Source organism: Macaca fascicularis, chromosome 16 (genome assembly GCF_037993035.2).
Source record: "Macaca fascicularis isolate 582-1 chromosome 16, T2T-MFA8v1.1".
In the NCBI taxonomy this organism is placed as follows: Eukaryota; Metazoa; Chordata; class Mammalia; order Primates; family Cercopithecidae; genus Macaca; species Macaca fascicularis.
The window spans coordinates 80,209,874-80,232,133 of NC_088390.1; the positions used below are offsets into that span (position 1 = coordinate 80,209,874).

The 22,260-nt window shown below is 51.0% G+C and overlaps 1 long non-coding RNA gene across 1 annotated transcript in view; it reads right to left on the reverse strand.

The window, feature by feature from the left end:
• The window catches only part of LOC123569563 (uncharacterized), a 95,409-nt gene that overhangs the window by 1,422 nt on the left and 71,727 nt on the right, over positions 1–22,260 (reverse strand). The gene's annotated exons all lie outside the window — the stretch shown is intronic.

The following is a 22,260-nucleotide window of genomic DNA, read 5'->3' on the forward strand; positions in this document are numbered from 1 at the left end:
CAACTGCCTCCTCCATTTTTCTTCTGCATCGGCCTCTCTCATTGGAAACACTTTCATCTCCCCTTTGAGCTGGGACTTGGGGCTTCCCCTGAGCCTCTGAGGTATTGTCTCTGTTAATAATTAGAATATAAAAGCACAGCCATTTATCAAAGATACCCAGAAAGCAGTACCTGGACTGAAGTGTAGACAGGTGTGTGTCTGCAAACCCAGATGCAGCCTCGCCCGGCGTGCACCGTTTCTACCCCGCGTGGTCAGAAGGCTGGGAATGTGTTTACAGATGGTCCCTATAATCCCACAGGTGGGTGAGGGGAATTCCCATTTTATGTCTGAGGCTTGGAGACGCAAAGGACTCCCTTAAGTTCTATGAGTGTGTGTATAAGTACAGTCAAAAAGAGGCAATGGGCCGGGCATGGTGGCTCACACCTATAATCCCAGCACTTCAGGAGGCCGAGGAGGGCAGATCACAAGGTCAGGAGATCGAGACCATCCTGGCTAACATGGTGAAACCCCATCTCTACTAAAAAAATACAGCAAAAATCAGCCGGGCATAGTGGCAGGAGCCTGTAGTCCCAGCTACCCTGGAGGCTGAGGCAGGAGAATGGCATGAACACGGGAGGTGGAGCTTGCAGTGAGCCGAGATGGCGCCACTGCACTCCAGCCTGGGCGACAGAGTGAGATTCCATCTCAAAAAAAAAGAGGCAACGACTCCAATTAAACAAGTTACTCTCTTACTAATTCTGATCCTCTTCCTCCTTCACCCCACAACACACGCAATGTGCCCAAGACCAGCTGAGAACTCAGACATTCCTCCGGGTGTGTCAGGATCAATGAACACAGAAAGTCCGGGAACACATTTTAATGAAACACGGTGGCTGACAGGGTTCCTATGTAAGCTTTAGGTTTATTGGCACATTTTTAGACGGTAAATAGGTTCAACTCTGAGACAATGAAATGCATCATTTGCCAGGAGGTGACTCCATGTGATGGAAACTGCTAGAACTTGACTGGATCCGGTTGGTGACTCAAGGCTGGGATCTTCAAATATTTTTTAAAGTTGTCCTGTTTAAAACGCAATTGATTTATTCTGAATTGTTTGAAGGTTGTGTTAGGACCAGAAGGCAGAAGCAACAGGGAGAAATTTGGCTTTGTAACCCTTACTAACAGTAATGGCGCACAATTACTGGCCTCGGTGAGCAATGTCTCAGACACGCAGGACCCTCTTCCTCCTACCCCTAAGATTCCACCTTGGTCTACAGGTGAGAGTCTTCCAGGACCTCCTGTGTGACCCAGAGTGTGTGGGGAGAGTCCTCACTCCCTCCTAAAGGAGGAGAATCAGGGCCTAGTTGGGAGAGACCCGACCTCAACTGGGCCATGTCCCAGCCTGATAAACACATTCATGGCCGGGTCAGGCTAGCCTGGAGGCCACTGTCCACCACTCTCTACTCCTGGTGCCAGCTCTCCATTCCACGCATGATGGGGTCTGCAAGGCAGGCAGTAACCCTCTGGGGAACCGATGGGTGAAGTGGTGAGTCCAGAGCCTGCCTGGCGGGCCCAGGTCTCCTCCGGGCTGACTCTAATGTCTGGGTTTGAGAGAGAAGTAGGTAGAAGAATCTGACTTTGGCTCTATGAACATTTTCCACTCTAGCATTTTCAGGGGACCCTGCCCAGTAGAGCAGGGGTCTGCAAATGTTTTCATAAAGGTCTAGATAGTAAATACTTTGGGCTTTGTGCCCCAAACTGTCTCTGTTGCAACCACTCAATGCCATTGTCATGCAAAAGCAGCCACAAACAATATGTAAATGAACGTGAGTGGCCATGTTCTAATAAAGCCTTATTTATAAAAATAGGCCACAGTAGGGTTGGATTTGACCTGTGGGCCAGAGTTTGCCAATCTGCTTGAGAGTTACTGGGCTTCCAAGACTCTGACATGCATTTGGCTCCGTGAGTTCAGAGGGCAAGGTGGGTGAAAGATCAAAGCTCCCTGTCAGGCCTCTGAGCCCAAGCTAAGCCATCATATCCCCAGTGACCTGCATTTAAAAATCCAGATGGCCTGAAGCAACTGAAGATCCACAAAAAAAGTGAAAATAGCCTTAACTGATGACATTCCACCATTGTGATTTATTTCTGCCCTAACCTAACTGATCAATGTACTTTGTAATCTCCCCCAACCTTAGGAAGGTTCTTTATAATCTCCCTCACCCTTAAGAAGGTTCTTTGTAATTCTCCCCACCCTTGAGAATGTACTTTGTGAGATCTGCCCCCTGCCTCCAAAACATTGCTCTTAACTCAACCGCCTATCTCCAAACCTATAAGAACTAATGATAATCCACCACCCTTTGCTGACTCTCTTTTCGGACTCAGTCCGCCTGCACCCAGGTGAAATAAACAGCCTTGTTGCTCACACAAAGCCTGTTTGGGGGTCTCTTCACACGGACACATGAGACACTCCCCATTGTCAATTGGAACCTTGAGGATCACCCATTAACCTGGTAGATCTTCCAAAAGCACCCTGGGGTCCATCCTGTCATCATCCCCATTTTACAGACGAGAAAGTGGAGACTCAGGCTCAGGACCTTGCCCTGGATTCATACTGGTGGTGACATTTGCGTTAGCCACATTACCAGAAGGGGCCCTGATCCAGACCCCCAAGAGAGGGTTCTTGGATCCCGCACAAGAAAATAATTTGGGGCGAGTCCATAAAGTGAAAGCAAGTAGATTCAGAAAGTAAAGGAATAAAAAATGGCTACTCCATAGGCAGAGCAGCCCTGAGCGCCACTGGCTGCCCATTTTTATGGTTATTTCTTGATTATATGCTAAACAAGGGGCGGATTATTCATCAGTTTTCCAGGAAAGGGGTGGGCAATCCCCTGACCTGAGGATTCCTCCCCTTTCTAGACCATATATGGTAACTTCCTGATGTTGCCACAGCATCTGTAAACTGTCTTGGTGCTGGTGGGAGTGTCTTTCAGCATGCTAATGCATTATAATTAGCATATAATGAGCAGTGAGGACGACCAGAGGTCACTTTCATTGCCTTCTTGGTTTTGGTGGGTTTCAGCTGGCTTCTTTACTGCAATCTGTTTTATACGCAAGGTCCTTATGACCTGTATCTTGTGCTGACCTCCTGTCTCATCCTGTGACTTAGAATGCCTTAACCATAACTGGGGGAATGCAGCCCAGTAAGACTTAGATACCCAACCCCTATTCAAGATGGAGTTGCTCTTGTTCAAACACCTCTGACAGCCACATATAGGGGACTCCAGACCCCCCATTCATGCTGCCAGTGGGATTTGTAATGAGAAAGTAAGTCTCAACAACATGAGTCATTCAGAGGGGCTGCAGCCAGAGAGGGTGTCCCCTTGCTGGCAGCATTTGGGTGAGGGCTGCCTGGCTGGGCATGGGGACCTGATTCCCTCCAAGGCTCCCTCTAGCTCTCTGCTTTCACCAGGACTTGATGGTCTGCTGCTTTGTGAATAGGCTTTCTTCTATTTGTGCTCTCTTCTGAGCATCATTCTATACTCCTTGAGGTTAGGGACACCTTGGTAGTGACCACACCCTGCCCCACACAGCCTGGACCTGGCTGACCAGTGATGGAAGGTGAGTACAGGAGTGCCGTCACCCAGAGTTCACCAAACCTTGGGAGTGAACGACCCAAGAGCCCCAAGGTGACCTTGGTCTCTGCCCATCATGCCTGGTAGAGAGCACCTACTTCCAGGAATGGAAGCAGTGAGGGAAGCTTTGTGTTTTTCAAAAGAATAAAGTGCAAATTGGTTGTCTGACTCCAATGCCAAACACCGTGCCCAGCAGGAGATCCCTGCGCAACCTGCCAGTGCTGACAAGGACGAAGCAGTAACAAATGCCATCTCCACGACAATCACATCACAGCGTTCGCAGGCAAGAGTGGGGGCCTGGGCCACACACTGGCTACTGTGTTTCCCTGCAAGTTTCCAAGTCACTGATCACTAGGGATCCCTGCCACTTTACAGATGTGGAAACTGATGCTCTGTCCATGTCATTAGTGCAAGCATCTACCCAGCGCTTGGATCTCCTTTACGGGATTGCAAACCTAGAGTTAGTTCTAGAATCACTTGAGGGGCCGGGGTTCTGTTTTATTTTATTATATTTTATATTTTAATTTTTATAGACATGGGGTCTCACCTTGTTGCCCAGGCTGGTATTGAACTCCGGGTCTCAATCATTCCACCTTAGCCTCCCAAAGTTCTGGGCTTACAGGCGCGAGCCAGGGTTTTGTCTGGCTTATTCAAGGCTCTATCCAGAGGGCATTGCCCAGCGCTGACACACAGTAGGTGCTCAAAAAACATGCATCTCAGGAACAGGTGGTAACTGGGGGCTGAGAAGGGAGAGTTGGTTGAATCCCACAGCCCAGCACTCGGCCCCTCTTCCCTCCTGCACCCCCAGCCAGGTACAGAGTTACATCTGCTCCACATCCAGACACCGGATATGCTCTGGGGAGATGGACGGGTGCTTTGTGAGTTAGCGATCTGCCTCCTACAAGACAATAAAAAGGGCTAATGAATTTAAAGCCCACGTAAGGCAGCAGCGAGGTGAACATTACTTGTGTACAAGCCTGCACGGGTCTAGCATTTTACGACGAAAACATGAGCCACCCAGTGGGAGCTTCTGCTGGGCCAGACTAACTCCAGGTAGCTCCCTGCCGGGCAGTGGCTAATGCCAAAACAGGGCACATGGCTAGAGCAGGTCTCCCTGTATGGGGTTATCTGCCAGAGCACAGAGCTGCAGAGCCGGCCAGCAGCAGGCCAAGGCCTGGGTGACAAGCTGCTCCCAGCGGCTCCTGCCTCCGGCCTCCAGGCCCCGTAGAGTCAGCTGCTGCACCTGGCACTTCATTCACAGATGGAAGCTGGCATCTCTCAGAGGTCTTCAGCCTCTGGAAACAGGCTCGGGGGACTGACTGACCCTCAGCATTTGATGTTGGCATCATCTTGGCTTCCACTAAAACCTCAAGTCTGCAGAGGGAAACGGACTTTGCATGAGTCTGGGGTCAAATCTTGACTTAGCCACGGCTTCCCTGCTGTCCCTGGGCAAGTTATTCAGCCTCCAAGTCACAGTGTACTCCTCTACAAAAGAGACAATATATGTCAAGCTCTAAGAAAACTGCCGGGCCAATAACAATCAAGCAAGGAAGCCAGTCTGCTGATATTCTCAGGGATGAATTCTCCAGTCTCAGCACCATCCGCCAGGGAAGAGGGACGGGTATTATAAAGCAAGAAGAAACCCGTTTCTGTTCAGCCTGGCAGAGGGGCCAGGTCCTTGTTCTTTCTTCCTGTCTCCTTTCTTTGCACCTCTGACCCCACTGATCCCTCCAGCCTGGCACCAGCTAAAGGCTCAAGGAGAAATATTCAATATGCTCCGAGAAATTTCTGCACCACTACTTCTTTCTTTTCAAGGGCATCGTTCCAGAGTGGATTGGATCCAGGACATCTACCCCTGCCTATGTAGAGAGTGGCCTGACCTGAGGTCACAGCCCTCTTGGGCAGCCCTGCATTTCATGACTGAACCTGGTCACGGTGGGGGAGGCTAAAGGCTTGGCTGTTTGGGCCCAGCTTCTACCTCTGTCTAATCCTGTACCCTCCCCCTTCCTACACAAGGTTGATTCCCCATAAATATCATGCACCTGACCTTTGGGTGTTTCTTTCTTTCTTTTTCTGAGACGGAGTCTTGCTGTGTCACCCAGGCTGGAGTGCAGGGGCATGATCTCTGCTCACAGCAACCACCGTCTTTCAGGGTCAAGCAATTTTCCTGCCTCAGCCTCCCGGGTAGCTGGGATTACAGGTGCCCACCATCACACCCAGCTAATTTTTGTATTTTTAGTAGAGACAGGGTTTCACCATGTTAGCTAGGATGGTGTCGAACTCCTGACCTCAGGTGATCCGCCTGCCTTGGCCTCTCAAAGTGCTGGGATTACAGGTATCAGCCACCACGCCCAGCCTGTTGCTATCTGCAGAACCCAACGTAGGACAGCCACCTCCTCCTAGCACAGGTGCCCACTCTGCTGCCCTCCCAGCCCCGCCCTCTGCAGGAACGCCCCATGCAGGACCCCTTCATCTTCACTGTTTCTACCCCTGAGACCCCTCAGCTCAGCTCAAATCTTACCTGAAGGCATCCCTCTCTTCTTCTCCCTCTTCCCTTCCAAACATCTTAATTTCCTGCTGCTGGCTGTATGAGGAATTGTTTACCACCATAAACCACAATACAATTCCATAAATATGTTATTTATCCTTCCTATTATTATTCCCCATTATTTATTTCTGAAACTCTATTATTAAATCTGTAAAGTGTTCGGTGATACACTGGCAATGAAAGACACTATATAAAGGCGAGTTTATTATTATTTTTACTCCGTGATTAAAACAAGGAAGAAAAATGAACCATATTAAATCAAACTGGATTTCCTTTTGCCTGCAGGGGCCCCTGCTTTGAGGTGAAGGACGGGCCCCTGGGGCCTGGGCTGGGTGAATGCTCTCTCCTCCATGCTGGCTGCTCTCCCAGCTTCTTTCTCGGCTGCTGTTGGTGACACTAGGGAGAACTGCAGATTTGAAGGAGGCTCCGTCGCCGGACGGAGTTTGTTCTGGGCAAAGCAAAAACGATTCCGTTTGCAATCTTACTTTTTGCCATCAGTCACTGCCAGTGACATGAAGAGGTAATAGAAATGCCCAGGAATCCTGCATTTTATTTCCATTCAGCAGCATTTCTCTTGCAGGGGAAACATAAATTCAGCCGATTTTTGTGCAGATTTTGCAAAATTAGTCTCTTTCCATCTAGCTCTGTGTATATATATATACACACGCCATCCAGGGGTGGAGGGCTGGTTCTGCCCTGTGATGAGAGAGAATCTCACATAGAAAAACTCATCCAGGGAGAGATGGAAGGAGGGAAGGAACAGGAGGCCCAGAGGAGAGACACCTGGTCAGCGCACAGGTGGGAGGATTAGGGGCAAGGGCGGGGAGACTCTCTGCATCACCTGGCAACGCCCCCGCCTTTAGTGCAGTGGTTCCCTGGACCAGCAGCATCAGCATCACCCGGGAAGCTGTTAGAAATGCAGTTTCTCAGGCTCCACTTCAGGCCTACTGAATCAGAAACTCTAGAGGTATAACCCAGCAATCTGTTTTAACAAGCTCGAGAGGTGACTCTGATGCCAGAGTTGGAGAACTGCTGCTTAACTGCCTTGCAACTCAAAGGGAGAGCAGGCAGCATCACCTGGGAGCTTCTCAGAAACGCAGAATCTTCAGCTTTCTCAAGACCTGCTGAATCCGAATCAGCATTTTCACAAGTGTCCCAGGGGCTTCCCTCACCCATTAACGTTTAAGGAGCATGGCTTTGGTGTTTTGGCTGCTGGGTTCAGGTCCAGCAGGGCAGGGGTTACGAAAGAGCTTTTGAGGGTGGGAGCTTTGGCCTGGAGCTCTGGGGTGATAGAGAAATGGGTGGAACATTTAGGGATAAAGGACCTGGGGCCATTGGAGCTGAGTACCCGGAGGCTAATGAGAAGGGCCCAAACAATCGAATCCAACTCTAACTTTTCACATGTCAGAGTTAAAGGCAAAAATCATCTCCACGGGCTGAACCGGAGATGTCTGAGTCCTTAGGAGCCAAACTGACATCCTGTCACTGTTGTCAAATCTTTATGACATGCTCACCAAGAGGGAGCACAGTTGAGCACGCGAGGCAACGACTGTGTGACGGCCTTCAGATACTTTTATATACTGTGGAGTGTCACAAAACCAAGCGTACTCACTGCCAAGTTGGGATTTGTTGCTATGGAAACCATTGGACTGAGCATGGAGAGACTGAAGTTTCAGACCTCAGTCCCCACGCTGACCCACCGTGTGGCTCGAGCCAAGTCACCCCACATTTCCATAGCTGGCTCCCACTTTTTAAATGTCTGTTCTGTCCCAGGCACATTCTTTTTTTGTGGCAAGAATATTGAAGATCTACTCTCTTAGCAATTTTCAACAACTTTCAAGTATGGCACACGCTATTACTAACTCTAGCCACCACACTGCATGCTAGGTCCCCAGAACTCATTCATCCTAATGAAAATTTTGAACTCCCCCGGCCCCTGGCAATCACCATGCTACTCTCCACCTCTACGAGGAGGCCTGGGACGTTTTATAACTCACTGTTATCTCTGACAGTGCATTGCATCGTCATTAACAATGCATCGCTTAATCATTACTCTGTTCTGCCTCAGTTTGCGCAGAAAGAATAATGTCCCCCTTGGTTTTTCTTCCCATGTGATCCACAGTTTGTTTTTTATTTTATTTATTTATTTTTTTTTAGATGGAGTCTTGCTCTATCACCCAGCCTGGAGAACAGTGGTGTGATAGCTCACTGCAACCTCTGCCTCCCAGGTTCAAGCGATTCTCCTGCCTCAATCTCTTGAGTAGCTGGGATTACAGGTGCACGCCACCACACCCAGCTAATTTTTGTATTTTTAGTAGAGGCGGGGTTTCACCATGTTGGCCAGGCTGGTCTTGAACTCTTCACTTCAGGCAATCCGCCCGTCTCAGCCTCCCAAAGTGCTGTGATGACAGGTGTGAGCCAGTGCGTCCGGCCTCATTTGTTTATCTTAAAAGAAGAACTGATCTTTGCACCTGTACCCTTGCTCATAAACTCCAAACACTTCGCAGTTCAGGCCAGCCTGGACTCAGCCCCCTACAGATGTGACTTTTCGTCACTCAGGACAGCCCTCTACCTGCCGCCCAGCTCACTCCCCTCTGCTGGTGGCCACCCACGCGTGGCGTGTTCACCTGCCCCTTCCACAGAACCATGTCCACCTTGGAGTGTGGTCAGCCTGAAACCACAAGGGCCATGGTCAGGGGAGGCCACCCCTGAGCAGTTTGGGGGAGACTCCGGACTTCGGGACCCCTTGAGCAGCTTCCTGGGAGGAGGCTGAGTGGATCCTCCTTCTTACTGTGAGCTGGAGTCAAAGGCGACCAGGAAAGAGCAGATCTGAGCAAACTACTTCTAGAAGCCTGATCTGAGGACAGATGGACATTTCTTGGAAAGGCCCACAACTCCCCAGTGAGTGGCAGCCACTTCTGTACCCTCCACCCCGAGGAAGGAAAATAGCAGCTGCTGTTCCTGGGGACCAGCCTCGGGCCAGAACCTGCACAGCGCTTTAGAGGCATCCCTCACGCCACTCAGTACTGAGTGTGCACACCTCCCTGAAGCCTCTCCTTGCCTATCCTGATCTCTGCTGGAGTCGCAGGATCTAATGGATGGAAGGCCTCTTACAGACCACGTGGCCTCATTTCACAAAGGAGCAGCTCAACTTGCTGGTACTCAGAGCTGGCTCATGCCACACCTGGGATTAAAACTCAGGCCGTGGGACTTGCTGTTGAGGGATTGTGTCCAAACTAACCACAGGGAGAGGAAGGAGTCACATGCCCCCAGGGAGGCCCTGCTGAGGCACCAGCCACCTGGAGAACTAGCACTTGATGGGGAGATGCAAGCATGCCTTTGTGCACTCACTGATTTGTTTATTCGTCCACCCGTTTGCTCGCTCATTCATGTATTCACCAGCTATTTGTGTCCTGCCACGTGCCGACCACCACTAGGCATGGGAGATATAGTTTGCACGCTAGAAGGGCTAACAGATGAAATGGCTGCCCTATGCTCAGCCTGACTGACTGCAAGCAAAGCCCAAGGAAGTCAGGATTGCCTGGGGAAAGACCTGATAGCTCCCCGAATGTTTGCCAAATGAATGCATGGCAAAAGAGAAGCCACTGCAAGCATAGAGATCTGTAAATTCTGGGAGGGGGTTTGCTTGATGGGTAAACAGGTGCCCTGAGGTTTGTGCTCTAAATGACCAGCAGTGTGGTCAATCTCTTTAGATGTCAACCCTTTTCAGAAATGAACTTTAATTTCCAAGCATTTGGGCCTCTTGACACCTGAGAGCCAAGTCCCTTCCCATGAACGCATCCCCCCAGGGAACCTGGTTGGATCTGTCACCCACCTTACCCTGCAACTCCTCTGCACAACTCTGGGTTCATGCCGGGGGTCATCTATGTCTTCCCTGGAAACATCTCAGTCATCAGCGTTAGTGATGAGTTATGAGGCTGGAGAGCCCTCGGTTTCTCTTGGGACGTATTTCAACCTGGGCAGCTCCTGAACAGGTTTCCCTGCAGCTCCTCTGGTATTTCTCAGTCCCAATTTGCCCCCTCTGCTCCGCCAGGAGGTACAGGGTGCTGGGAATGAAACCTTAGGAAAGAGAATTCTTCCTTGAGTCAAGTCCAACGAGCCTGTCTTTGCACAGGCACCTGATAAATGAAGTGGTCAGCCTTGTAATTAATGTTTCTGGCCTCTGACAAACCCTCTCCTCTTGGAACTGGGGCCTTGCTGGTAACCAGAGAGGTCCTGGGCCTACCCTTCTCTGCTGCTCTAGGAGGGAACTGTTTCTCCCACCTGGGCCTCTTGGGAAAGGAGCAAGGGAAAAGGGCAAATCTCAACCCCGAAGACTTTATGGAGGAGGTTCCCTTTGCCTCTGAGTCTGCTGTCTTCCATCCACCTCTAAACCATTGCTGTCTCCTTCGTCCCCACCTACTTCTTCTCCACCCTCTTCATACCCCGTCACTTATTAACTCCAACCTGCAAAAATAGCCAAATGATTTCCAAGCCCTGCAAGAGGTAGATAGATAATGACAGAGCGACTTGGTGCGGCGGTAACAAATTGTCCGTATTATAGCACTTTACATCTTGATATCCATTCTCCTCAACGGGCTTATCTGTAAACCGACTGAATTCACACTGGGATGCTAAGAAAATAGCTGTCATATAATAGATGGGGTCTCCCAGAAAATGAACATTTACAAATGGCTGTAGCATTTACTTAAAATGTCATGCCAATTGCTTGCTGTTGTCTTTATGCAATGAGATTGATTTTACTGCTCCTTGGAGTCCTCAGCCTTGATGGGTAGTTTTTAATGCAGCAGGGAGATGCTTTTGCATTTAATTTATAAATATAGCATGCCAAGCCATGGGCTCTTTAAGGTGCAGCCTCGAGAACAGTCCAACCCTCTTTTGCCCAGATCCTCCTCTCCTCTCCTCTCCTCTCCTCCTCTTCCTCCCTAGAGGATAAGTTGAACCTGGGCAGGGTCTGAGTTGATCCTATTCATGTATTCAAATGTATGCAGATGTATGCATTTTGTTTAATAAGTTAATTCATTTGCCAGGCCAGGCAGTTAGGGGTTTTCACAGTGTAATTCCCACACTCCATTCTCCCTTTCATACCCGATTATGCCCTGGGGTTTTACTTGCAGAGTTTCTGGAGTTGGAGCCTAATATGAGCTGGGGAGAGGGGCTGCTTGCCTCTTGGAGAAGATGGCTTCGGGGTCTCCCCAGGATAAGACCAAGGGCTCTGCCCGGCCTCCCGGGTATCTAGAAGCCCTGGGAAGTCCAGTGCACCTGGAGAAGTGTGCCTCCTTGAGACCACAAAACAGGACCACTCATTTCTCCCTTATCTGCTGAAAAACTACTTACAACTATCCTTTGACTGGCAGCCCCAGATGGGGAAAGAGAACTCCCTCCCACCCCCAGACCCAATGCCCTGTGTTCCCTGCAGCGTTTTGCATCCTCTTCCTTGAGGAGGTGAAAAGAAAGAGCCGAGGGAGGAAGAGACGGATGAGCTGCCAAGGCTAGACGGAATGGCCCGTTGCTTCTCCCTCCTATCTGCCCTGGGAAGATTTCCCACTGCACCTAGGAGTCTTGATAGAGCCCTTTCCGTCTCTAGAAGCCTGGCCGCGCCTGTGAGGGAACGGCATTTTCATCCAAGGCATTCTCGGTGTGCAGACCCGGATAGGAAGTGGATTTCCTTTGGATGAGGGTTTGTCCTTCAGCCGAGGAGCGGCATCGGCTGCTTGTCATCATTATTGATACTAATAATGCCTCACCGGAGTCCCCCTCTGCAGGACGGCTCGCACATCCATCACGCCACCAGATCCTAGGAAGCAGAGGCGTTGGCATTCTCTCTATCAATCATTTCTTCAGCAACTATTTATTGAGCACCTACTACGAGCCTGAGGCTGTGTGAGGACCTGGGAACAGATCGGGGGACACAACAGATTTGGTGGCTTCTCTTGAAAGCAGCTCTATTCTGGCAGGGAATGGAGACACATCCATTGGAGCTATGATGGACCGCGTGCCTGCTGCACCTGAGCCTGCAGCAGCAAGGAAGGCTTGAGGGTGGCCTTCCTGGAGGAAGTGCTATGGAAGCCAAGGCCTGAGGGATGCGTAGAAGCTGACAGGCTGGGACTGAGGGAGGAGTGAGGTACAAAGGCAGAGTGTTTTCTGGCAGAGGGGACAATATTTTCCAAGGAACTGAAGCTCAGAAAAGATGAGATATCCTAAGTCACATGACTAGGAAATGAGCGGGAGACCAGTTTCTATGCCTTTGGGTTCCCCTGGTGGGAAACTTCACAGGTGAGGAAACTGAGGCAATGGTCAATCCAAGTCTCCTGACTTTAGGGATCACCCCTCCCCTTAGGAGGATAAACACCAATGAACCAGCCCCTTTCATGGAAAATTATCACTTCTTAGATAGATTACAGACAGCTGTGGTTATCAATGCCGGTCTAAAAAAGTGATTAGACAGAATCTAAATAATGATTTAGATTAATCATCTGCAAATGACCCTCAGTGGGGACAAGGAAATAACAAAGAAAGCCAATGTGTTCAGAGTGTTATTAATTACTTACATCCAAGGCCTAGCACGTTGTTAATGTTCAATAAATTGCTAAAGGAAGGAGAGACCCCCCACCAACTTCGTCTGCGGAGTCTCAGGCCTCTCTCTCCTCTTTGCACCAGGTAGTGAAACCCCCAAGATCAGATGCAGAGCCCTCATGCAAAGCCGAGTCAAGATGTCAATTGACAGGAGCCGAGCTCAGTGGCTCATGCCTGTAATCCCAGGCTGAGGCGGATGGATCACTTGAGCCCAGAAGTTCAAAACCAACTAGAACAACATAGTGAGATCTCATTTCTACAAAAATATAAAAATTAGCCAGGTGTGGTGGCGCATGCCTATAGTCCCAGCTACTCGGGAGGCTGAGAAGCGAGAGAATGACTTGAGCCCAGGAGATCAAGGCATCAGTGAGCTGTAGTCGCACCACTGCACTCCAGCCTAAGTGACAGAGTGAGGCCCTGTCTCAACAACAACAACAACAAAAAAAAAAAAAAAAAAAAAAAAAAAGAAAAGAAAAAGAAAAGAAAGAAAAACCAATAAGAAAAGAAGAGAAACCAACTGATAGAAGCCTGGAGCTGAGAGGGGCCTACGTTCACCTTGTCCAACCTGCTCCTTATGTAGAGGGGGAAATTGAAAGCTGCAGACAGATGAGGCTGTGTCTAAAGTCCCGAGAGAATTGGTGTCAGAGTAAGAACTAGAAGGAAGAGCTTTAGATTCTTCTGCACTGGCCAGGCCTTGAAAATGCAAGTATTCTCTTCTAAGGAAAGCAGCCCCAGGCGCTTCCTTGAAAAGTCTGCTCCCACCCCTTGTGCCAGGGGACCTGGTTACCCTGGCAACCATGCTGGGCAGGGGAGACTGCACTCCAGCCAAAGGTAGTTTTGGGTAAGCCAGACACAAGGGACGCCAGCCAGCGTGTTCCATGTGGATGCTGACTGTATCGGTTATCTATTACTGGGTGACAGGTCATCCCAAGACTTAGCGGATTAAAACAATAATCACTTTATTATCTCTCATGATTTCTGTGGGTCAGGAATTTGAACAGGCTACAGTGGAAACTTATCTCTGTTCTCTGATGTCTGGGACCTTGGCTGGGAAGTCGAGAAGCTGGGAACAACTCAACAGTTTGAGGACGAAATCATCCGGAGGCATCTTCACTCATAAGTCAGGTGGTTGATGCCCATTATTGGCTGGGACCTCAGCTGGACTTTCAACCAGAACACCTCCACAGTGTCTCTCTAAGTGGGCTAGTTTGGGCTTCCCACCGTCATGGCCGCTGGGTTCCAAGAATGAGAGTCTCCAGGAGAGCTAGGTGGGATTGCGTGGCGTTTTTATAATCTAGCCTTAGAAGTCACTTCATGTCGGCCGGGCGCGGTGGCTCAAGCCTGTAATCCCAGCACTTTGGGAGGCCGAGATGGGCGGATCACGAGGTCAGGAGATCGAGACCATCCTGGCTAACATGGTGAAACCCCGTCTCTAATAAGAAATACAAAAAATAGCCGGGCGAGGTGGCAGCGCCTGTAGTCCCAGCTACTTGGGAGGCTGAGGCCGGAGAATGGCGTGAACCCAGGAGGCGGAGCTTGCAGTGAGCTGAGATCCGGCCACTGCACTCCAGCCTGGGCGACAGAGCGAGACTCCATCTCAAAAAAAAAAAAAAAAAAAAAAAAAAAAGTCACTTCATATCACTTCCATATATTCTATCGGTCGAGGCAATCATAGAGCTCCTTCCAGGACTGAGGGAGAATAATGTCAAGGTCAGATGTACATTGATATGGTTTGGCTGTGTCCCCAACCAAATCTCGTCTTGAATTGTAGCTCCCCTAATCCCCACGTGTTGTGAGAGGGACCCCATGACACGTGGTCATTGAATTGTGGGGGCAGGTTTTTCCCGTGCTGCTCTTGTGACAGTGAGTAAGTCTCACAGGAGCTGATGGTTTTATAAAGGGCAGTTCCCCTGCACATCCTCTCTTGCCTGTGCCAGGTAACGTGTGCCTTTGCTCCTCCTTCACCTTCCGCTGTGATTGTGAGGCCTCCCCAGCCATGTGGAACTGTGAGTCCATTAAACCTCCTTTTCTTTAGAAATTACCCAGTCTCAGGTATGTTTTTATTAGCAGCGTGAGAATGGCCTAATACAGATATGGAACGGAAGATATTACTGGGGCCATCTTTGCCCCAGTAATCTGCGCCTAAGCAGGGCCTCGGCGATCTACTCAAATTCATTTATTTTAAGAAGAATATTTTTGAGTGCCTGTTATGTGCCAGACACTGCACTAGGGGATCTCCTATGTCCTCTCTTGGGGAGTTTGAAGAAAAGTACACAGCAGCTGCTGAGTCACCCTAGGGAGAAGCAGACAAAAACAAGTTGATGGGTTGATGCGTGGCTGGGGAGTCCCTGCCTGCAGGCCTTTCCCTCAGAATCAGTCACCTCTGTACGAACACAGGTGTCCATCTCCACCCTGACCCCAGCAAGGTCAGTGCAAGGGCCACATCAGTGTGGGTGTGACAACCTGGGGTCTGGCTGACCCTGGGGTCTTGCTGTATCATGTGTGCAACATCCGCTGCCCCTAAGTCCACAGGAGGGCAGGAGAGAAATTCTGTGTTTATAGCCTGCCATGGAGCAGAGTCGTGGTTTCCCATTTGCTCCTCCTGCTGAGCATGACCCAAAGCCTGCCATCATCTTCCCTTTCTACATCCCCACCTGGGCTCCTGCCTCCCAGGCACAGAAGCCTTCTCAAGGTCCCTTCTGGCCCCAGCCTCCTTTCAACCAACTGAGTCTCACAGAAGCATGTGGGTTTGCTTTTCCCCTGTTCCAAAGATTTTCAATCTGCATTGCCATTTTTATTTTCAATGCACCCCCATTAACTCATAAGGGTTCTCAGAGGCCACCTGATTCTTGCATACACCCAGGCATGGGCAGCTCACTCCAACTCATGTCGTTTGCAGACAGCTGAACCCCTTAGGAGGTTCTGCAATCTCATTGAAACAACACTAAACTCATCTCTAGATCCCACTGTGCCTCTCTCGCCCCACTGAAATAATTGTGGATTAAAGGAATCTCCCCAGGCAGAACTGGCATTTGTGCTTATCTATAAATAGGGAACCTTCTGAAAAGTTCATTGTGGTGGTGGATTATGGTGGTGACTTCCCAGAGAGAGACCAGGATTGCTTTAATGAAATGAATGTGTGCAGTGCAAGGGTTGAGTCTAGCTGAGGGGTTTGACAAGGGGCAGGGAGGAAGGGTGGTCTGATCCAGGAGGAGCTATTTAGGAAATGATGATTTCAGAGAGGAAGGAGGTCAGGGGAAGCTGAATAATTTGTGGCAGAGCAGATCTGATGAGGAGAAAGGCCAGAAGGAAGGGCAAGAGAAAGTAAAGATGAAGCCATTAGCATTCCTAGGGGCGGATGAAGGCCAGAGGGCTCTGGACGGTTAAAGGGAAAGGTGGCTGCTGGGCAGCTGCTTCAGGCAGATGCCAAACTGGGGAGACCTGGGCTCAAAGCAGAAGAAGATCTGCTTCTCCAGTAGCCTTGAGGCAAACAGGTACAACTCTGAGTTGGACTGGAGGGTGGGAAGTAAGGGTGGAGCAGCAACAAAAGCTGTAACGTTCATTCATTCATTCATTCATTCAGTCAGTCATTCATTCATTTGTTTTTTCAACAGTCACTTACTTGGTTTCTACTGCGTGCAAAGCACTGAATTACGCAACCCCCTAGCAGAGGGAATCCCCAGAGTCAACTGAGGAAGTGACCTTCTGCACAAAGGTCATCCTCAGCAGAGTGGACTAAAGGGTCCAGGGAGCCCCCAAGAATGCCACAAAATGAGAGGAAGGGTCTCATTTTGAGGTGCTTGGGACCTGAGGTGGACAGGTGGCTCTTATAGGGGGCAGGACCCTTTCTGTCTCACCTGCAACTTAGAAAAGCTGCATCCCTGCTTCCCTCTCCTGTGGCTCCCCAGTGCCATCCGCATCCTGTGCTCCTCCTCATTCTGGGTTTCCAAGTCCTCTGTGCATGCCTTCCTTCATCTGATGGTCATCTCATTGGTCTTCTGTCCCCTCTGTCATCGGAGCCTCTCTTGACCCACCCTCCTAAACCCCAAACCCCGGGCTAGACCTGCCTCTCTATCCATTCAAGGAAGTTACCCCAAGGACTTTCCAACCTGTGCCTTGCCCACAAATGGTGGTGTAGGTGGGGAGTCACCATCCCCCTCCTCTTAGAACTCCATGACTCAGTGGCTGTCAGTTGGGGCAATACTGCCCATCTACCGGGCATTTGGAAATGGGGCAGGCGCAGTTGTTGCAATGGCCAGCGGGTGCTGCTGGCATTTGGAGCATGGACACCAAGCATGACCAGCCCTGTGCAGTGCACTGCACAGACCCACAGGGTGACCATTCGCCACCCCCCCAACCCCCAAGGTGCCCTGCTGATAAATATGAAATGGGGGGCCTCCTAGCCCCCCTCCTACCCCCATTCACTCCAGGCTATCAGGGAGCATGACCTAATCACACATATCTGGCTCAGCCCTTCTGGCCTCTTGCACTCTTTCTGAGCTGCGGAAAGATTTCCATCCTTGTAGATGTCTTGCCCTGCCAGGAGCTGGCTGCCATTCTGGGGAATATTTTCAATTCGGCAGGGAGGACGCAGCAGCCCCGTGGCCCCACAGCTGTGCCAATCCAGCTTTTATGGTAATAAGGCTGCAATCTTTGAACTCCTGGGTCCAAAGGAGTTTGACACCTGAGTCCATCTCTCATCTGGCTCCAAACTCAGAGAAAGGACCACCATTGTGACTGATCACCAGTGCTCAAAGCCTAACAGACCCTGCTGGGGAGGGTAGAAGGGTCTGGGCCCAGAGCCTGCAAACCCAACCAGCAAAACCCATCCAGGGCATTTCCAGGAAATGGGCATTCCCGCCCCTGTCTCCAACATGAGCACTGGAAACACTTTTGTGTATCTTCATTACAACCTTCTCTGCCCTGCTGCTTCCCTTGTGCATTGGAGGTCAGGTTTCTGTAGAGGCCCAGGGAATCTTGGGTGCAGCCCTGAAGCCCCAGCACCTGAACTGGAAAAAGATTCCTTTTCCTTTGGTCTAAGGACAATGGGGGAAGGGAAGGCTAAAAACAGGCCTTTGATACACCTGATCAATGTGAGAAAATTGTTCTTTCGTTTTAAAATTGCTCTTGGCCATGAGGACATCTGCACCCCATGCACCTTTTTCAGTTGTTCTGTGTTTGGCTCCAAACCATTGGAGGACAGATTTGTTGGCAGTTCCCAGATGTCCAGGCCAGAACTGCCTCTTCTGACCTTAGTCAAGGTCAAGGGAAGAAATAGCCTGCCTTGCTCTCCCTTGCAGCTCTTTCTGCTTCTTCCTGGGCAACAGCAAGGCGCTGTAGTGTTTGGGAACTCACCTGGGAAGAGGTGACATCTGCCATGGAGCTGTTGGTGGAGAGTGAGGCCTCACTGCTCCAGAGAGAGCGAGAAATCAGCCACTTTCAACTGCTCGGCCCTGGTGAGCTTGCCTGAGATTGGAGTGAGACATCCCTGCCCGCCTCCATGGCTGTCTGAAAAAGGACCTCACTTCATAAAGAAGGCAAGCGACCCCTTCCTCAAACCTCCCACCCACAGAGGAATCCTGGCTACAGTTGGAGCAAGGCTGGGTCAGCTTCCAGAGCCTCCAGCTCCGACTCCAGCTCCGGAAGTTGACCCAGCCTTGCTCCAACTGTAGCTTCCAATGTACGAGTGTCCACCACGCATCCCAAGCAGGATCCGTACCATCTTCTAGCCACTACACCCCCACTGACTCACTCTCCCTGTGTACCTCACTCCAGCCCGGCCCATTCTCCCCGAGTGGGTGCTATCCCCAGACAGGAAGGAAGCCCCTCAAGGTGCCAGGTGAGTTCAGGTTCAGATCCCAGGCTGAACTGCCCAGGCTATGTTGGGGAAACCCTTGGGGCACTGACCAGGAGCCCATTGCCCCCACAAGCCGCTCCCAGGGCTCCAGGTGGAAGAACAGACTTCTCCCCCTGGTCATGCTTTGTCTCCATGCTCTAAATGCCAGCAGCACCCCCTCCGCACTGTGACAACTCACCCCTGCCCCATTTCCAAATGCCTGGCACATGGGCAGTATTGCCCTAATTCCTCCCAAAGCCTTGCTCTCAGTAGGTCCTCCGACCCTGTGCCCCAGGGGAGGAGAGGGCCGGCCAGGGGTGAAGGGCAGAGGGACAGACTGACCTCCAGAGCAACTCCTGAGTCCGCAGGAACAATCCACCCATCCCAGGGGCTGGAGCCGCCCCCACGCCCAGCAGGCCCTCTCCTGGCTCAGCACCACGAGGGGCTGCTCCAGGCACCTCTTCTCTCTCAGCTGGGGAGGCCCACAGCCTACAGCCGCCTGGGTCTTCAGGGGGTGTGTAGACACCAGACCACTCAGGCTACCCTGGAAGTGTTTTGACACCTGGACCAGCCCTGAATTTTTCTTTTTTCTTTTTTTTTTTTTTTTTTAAATCACTGATGGTATCCTGTCCTCCCACAGCTCTGCGGAACAGGCAGCGCCAGTGTCACAGTCCCATTTTGCACATGGAGAAAACTGGAGACAGCCCCTTTACAATTTCCCTTTGTAAGGCCCACAGGAGCTGGCACAGACAGGAGCTCCTTTTTCACATGGTGCCTCCCGAAGCTGCGTTCTTCCGCCTCTGGCTGCCTCCCCTCGCTGTCGTGGCTGGGCTGGGAGGTGATTGTGGGGCTGGCACTCCCAGAGAGCTCCAGGACTGTAGTCTCCTCATCTCTCTTCCCACCTGGCTCCAATCCCCACCATCTACGCCAGCACCAGAAAGGCCTGGACCAAAGGAGGTGGGTAAATACAAAGGAAGCAAGGCACATAAGCCGCTGAGGTGTGAAAACCTTCGGGATCCTGATAATATTCAAACCCGGAAAGGTCTCCAAGGAGGAAATGCAAGCCATATGTTCTCTGAACCATTCTCCATCCATGCCTGTGGCATTTGGCAAAAATCAGGTCGGACCGGACATCCCCGAGATGGAGAAAAAGAGGGGGAGGATTGGGTTTGGGTTCACTGGTTTTTTGGCAAAATCATAGGGCCAGGACAGCCTGTCTCCAGGTCACAGAGAGGAGGCACCCAGGCCCCATGACAGAGGGTGGGAACTGAGGGTCACAGAATGCCCTTTCCTGAAGAGTCTGCCACGGCCTTCAGCCAGTCTTTGGGGGCTGCAAGACTCCGAGTCTCAAGGTGCCCAGCGGAGCCTACCACACCTGCCCTGCACGAGGAACTCTGGAGTCCAGGCCATGGACCAGGATCCCCGGCGCCCTGTAGTCTGTCCAGCCCCTGGTTGGAAGGCGAGACGACGTCACCTTGGGCATTAGGGAGGAGAATGATGCACGAGCCGGCACAATAAATGGAGACAGATCTAGTTTGAGAGTCTCCAAAGATGATATTACTCAGCAGCCTCACGCTTTTCATCTGGAACTTATTGGAAAAGCTCGCTAAGGGGATCAGCTGCCTCCCAGGCTCCAACTCCCAGCTCCCATCCAATTGGCATTAAGGCCCTTTAAAGTATTACTTCTCAACACCATGAGCATTGTATGTTCCTGACAGGATAAGCCTGCCACAAATTAATACCTGGGGCAGATCCTAAAACACAATTCTTCCCGGCTGCAATAATTCCAGCCAACCCCTCTATCTGCGCTGACAGATGCAGTAAATCTTTCATCATTGCAATTCATACGTTGTTTTTTTCCTCTGGTACCCAAAATAGCCAAGACAATAAACGTTACCTCCTTTTATGATTATCGATGTGCTTATAGGGCGTCCCTGCTGCTTGCACCACCACTGACCCACCCGGGGACTCACTGAGCTTGTAGGGAAGCGGCTCCCTTTATCCTGCAGGCTTACAAGCCCCAAGTGGAGGCTGGAAGAGTTGGTGGGCTGGTGTCTGGGAGAGACAGAAGTGAGAGGCTCCTGTCTCTGAGAAGCTGAGGGTGGCGGTCAAGGAGGAGGAAGGGGGGCTCAGCCCTGAGGCTGCAGGGAGAGACCAGGGCCAGTGAGGACAGCGGGGAGAGCCTCAGGACACAGAGGTCCTCTGCCTGCCCTTGTGCCGGCCCAGGTGCATGAGTGACAAACTCTGCTAAGGTCCTGTGTGCAGGGGACTCTGAGAATTGCCATGTGACCTGCCTCATTTCTCCTTATTGACAAGCACATCACAGAGAGCCAGATCTGGGTCCTAGCCCCATAGGCCTTGATTTCTCCATCTGCAAAATGGGATTTGTGACACAAGCCCTGCCCGTTCCACAGAGCTGCGGGAGCACAGGATGCAGGCTGTACATGGTAAAAAGCCAAAACATGATGTCCAGGACTGGGCCCAGGTGCCCAGAATGCCTCCAGGGTAGCCTGCACAAAGGAAGTCTGCACATTGGCAGGTCAGCCCTGCAGGGCTTGGGGGCATGGAGGCTGCATCCAATTCCTAGGACTGCCACAATAAATCATCCCAAAGCAGGAAGCTGAAAACTACAGAAATGTGTTTTCTCCCAGTTCAGGAGGCCAGAAGTCCGAAATCAAAGTGTTGGCAGGATTGGCTCCCCCTGGAGGCCCCAGAGGAGAATCCTTTCCGTGACTCCCTCCTAGTGCCTCTCGCCTAGCTTTCGGAGGTTGCCAGCAATCCTTGTTATTTCCTGGCTTGCAGATGCATCACTCCCATCTCTGCCTCTGTCATCACATGATGTCTGTGAGTGGCCCTGTGTGTCTCTTTTTTCCTTTTCTGAGGCAGGGTCTGGCTCTGTGGCCCAGGCTGGAGTGCAGTGGCGTGATCATAGCTCACGGCAGCCTCTACCTCCTGGGCTCAAGTGATCCTCGCACCTCAGACTACTGAGTAGCTGGGACTACAGGCGTGCACCACCATGTCTGGCTAAATTTTAATTGTTTTGTAAAAACAGGGTCTTGATATGTTGCCCAGGCTGTTCTTAAACTCCTGGGCTCAAGTGATCCTCCTGCTTCGGCCTCCCAAAGTGCTGGGATTACACCTGTGAGCCACCACACCCGGCCTCTTGTCCTTGTCTTATAAGGACACTGGCCGTTGGATTTAGGGCTCACTCTAACCCTGTTTGGCCTCATCCTAACTAATCATATCTGTGGAGCTCTTATTTCCAAACTAAGGTCATATTCTGAGGTTCTGGATGGTCATGAACTTTGGGGGATACTATTCAACCCTCCACAGGATCTGGGGGGTGACTCTGCCTGAGGGGCTCCTAACAGGTCCTCTGCAGTCAGCACTCCCTCTAAGGACACTTCTCTATCTGTCCCACACCAAGAACTGCTCAAAGGCAAGACCATCACCTCGCCCAACTATTCCCTGAAGACTTGGGGTTCCCTATGGAGTCCAGGGAAGCTCAGCTTAGCCCTGAAAATATGCCAGGTCCTCACTTGGCTGAGATGCAGCTGATCCCTATCCACACCTTGGTCACCTGTTCTTAATGAACTAGCACCTGCTACCTGTAATCTCAGCAATTTCGGAGGCTGAGGCAGGCGGATCACTTGAGGTTAGGAGTTACA